The sequence below is a fragment of the Muscardinus avellanarius genome, assembly GCF_963383645.1.
Source record: "Muscardinus avellanarius genome assembly, chromosome: 11".
Taxonomy (NCBI): domain Eukaryota; kingdom Metazoa; phylum Chordata; class Mammalia; order Rodentia; family Gliridae; genus Muscardinus; species Muscardinus avellanarius.
Genome location: NC_137797.1, coordinates 55,481,514 through 55,484,321, shown reverse-complemented (window position 1 = coordinate 55,484,321; position 2,808 = coordinate 55,481,514). Strand labels below are relative to the sequence as shown.

Genomic DNA, 2,808 nt, shown 5'->3' with positions numbered 1-2,808 from the left:
ATGCCTGGCTTCTATTTTCAAATTTAAAAAATGAGGGTTGGGGTGAGCCAGATATGGTGGCACACACTTGTAATTCCAGCATTCGGGAGGCTGAGACCGGAGGATCCCTCTCTTGGATAGCCTCAGCTACTTAGTGAGGCCCTCTGTAACTTAGTGAGACCCTGTTTCAAAATAAAGAATAAAAAATAGGGCAAGGGGTGTAGCTCGGGGGTCGAATGCCTCTAGATTCCATCCCCAGGTCCACACACACACAAAAAAAAGAAATAGGGTTGGGGTGTAGCTCAGAGGTAGCATGTCTCTGAGTTTTATCCCCAACCCCACACATACATTAAAAAAATTTTTTTGATTAACATTTTTATTAAATGAAAATAAAAACACATCTATTAAAATTGCACAATGTAGTAAAAGCAGTGCTTAGAGAGAAATTTATAGCGATGAATATATATTTTTGGAAAAGAAGAGCTGGGCATGGTGATGCATGCTTGTAATTCCAGTACTTGGGAAGCTGAGAAAGGAGGAACACAGGTTTTCCGACAGCCTCAGCTATTTAGTGAGGCCCTCTGCAACTTAGTGAGACCCTGTTTCAAAATAAAGGATAAAAAATAGAGCTGGGGGTGTAGCTCATAGGTAGAATGCCCCTGGGTTCAATCCCCAGTACTGCAAAATAAAAAAGAAGGAAGATCTAAAATAAATCATACAAGCAAAAAAGAAGATCTAAAATAAATGATATAAGCATCCATTTTAGAAATGTAGAAGAGCGAGTTAAATCCAAAGTAAGAAAAAGGAAATTAAGCAAGCCGGGCGTGGTGGTGCACGCTTGTAATCCTGGCATTCGGGAGGCTGAGACCTGAGGATCGTGGTTCGCAGACAGCCTCAGCTACTTAGTGAGGCCCACTGCAACTCAGTAAGACCCGGTTTCAAAATAGGGCAGTGGGTGTAGCTTGGAGGTTGAATGCCCCTGGGTTCCATCCCCAGACCCTAAAAAAAAAAAAAAGAAAGGAAATAAAGGCAATAAAAATTAGAGTAGAAATAAAATAAACTGAATAGAGAAAAATCAACAAAACCAAAAGCTGTTTCTTTGAAAACATTGATAAAATCAATAAGCCTCTAGCTAGGCTAAGGAGAGAGAAGACACGAATTATTCAGAATAAAAAAGGGGGGCATCACTACAGATCTCCTGAATATAATAAGAGGGATGAGGCATGTTGGCACATGTCTGTTCAGTCCAGTACAAGGAAGGCTAAGACAATAGGCTCTCAGGTTCAAGGTCAGCTTCAGCAGTAAAGCCAGACTCTCAGCAGCTTAGCAAGACTCTGTTTCAAAGTACAAAAATAAAAAAGGTTTGGGTAGCTGGGTGTGGTGGCGCACACTTGTAATTCCCGCGCTTGGGAGGTGGAGACAGGAGGATCCCCGGGTTCAAAGCCAGCCGTGCTGGCTTAAAGGACCCTGTTTCGACCATACAAAATAGGTCTGGGAGTGTAGCCCAGAGGTAGAAGGGCTTCTAGGAACCCCAGTACCACACACACACACAAAAAAAGGTTTGGGGACATAGATTAGGGGTAGAATGCCCCTAAATTCAATACCTAGTATTAAAAAATGAGGGGTAATATGTAATGAAAAGATGGGGGCTTGGGTGACTCTCAGGTTCAGGAACTTCAGCCTAGAGAACCGCGCAGAATGGGAAATTAGCAAGATGAAGCCATCTATGGCTCCTGAGGACCCTTCCTCAAGCAGCCTGCAGTGGGAACAGATGAGCTACCATTCTGAAATTAAGGGAGAAATTGCTAGAAAAGATAACAAGTTGCTGTATCTGCTAAAAGATGTGCATGTGGATTCCAAAGATCCTTTATCTTCCCTGTAGGCAAAAGATGCTGAAACACAGCCAGAGACAAAGGCATTCAGATTGCCAAAAGACCACTCTGATATGATGAACGTTAACAACATTCCCAGAGGCAGAATTTCTATTGTAGAAGCATTGACATTTCTTATTTATTTATTTATTTATTTATTTATTTATTTATTTATTTATTTTGAGGGTAACTGGGATGAAACCTAGGGGCATTCTACCTCCTAGCTATACCCCCAACCCTATTTTTTAATCTTTATTTTTTAAACAAGGTCTCACTAAGTTGTGAAGGGTCTCATTAAGTAGCTGAGGCTGTCTGCGAACCTGCGATCCTCCTACCTCAGCCTCCAAAGTATTGGAATTGTGCCCTACCACACCTGGCTCGACACTTTTTAATAATCATAAACTTTATTCAGAAACATGGACTGCTGAGAAAATAGCACAAGAGTACCATTTAGAACAGAAAGATGTAAGTTCTCTTCTCAAAGATTTTGTTCCTTTTGAAGTCAAAGTCTTTCCTCCTGAAAATAACAAGGCAATACACTCAAAATGAAGAAAACCATGAAATGACTAGTCCCGTGTGAGCTTCCCATTCCTGTGTCCTGTTTAGTTCCTCGTTCTGAGCATATTAAATTATATAAATTATTAAAAATTTTCCCTGCTTTGAGAGCATATTATTTATTGAACTCTGTTGACTGTTCAGAGTTGTTCACGGAATGTTTTTGTTTCCTTTCGAGTTAATTTGGTTTAGGTGTAGTTCTTATGTGAATGTCTCATGACTAATCAGCGCCTCTTTAAATGAAGAACAATGTATTATTTTAGGCATATCATATCAGCTTTTATCTTAGTAATGGTATCTGAATCCTACATTTTAACATTCAAAGTTTCACCTTCCAAATGAAGTGTTTAGTTCATTTTTTGTTTGGGATACTGAAGTTAAGAACTTTCTTGAATCTTTAAGA

General features: G+C 39.9%; 1 pseudogene across 1 annotated transcript; it reads left to right on the top strand.

Annotated features, from left to right (window-relative positions):
- The first annotated feature begins 1,621 nt into the window (after positions 1-1,621).
- On the top strand, positions 1,622-2,399 carry LOC308269807 (NADH dehydrogenase [ubiquinone] 1 alpha subcomplex assembly factor 4-like; annotated as a pseudogene). The gene is made up of 2 exons: positions 1,622-1,980; positions 2,234-2,399. The product of its transcript is annotated as an NADH dehydrogenase [ubiquinone] 1 alpha subcomplex assembly factor 4-like (transcript).
- Positions 2,400-2,808: the final 409 nt, after the last annotated feature.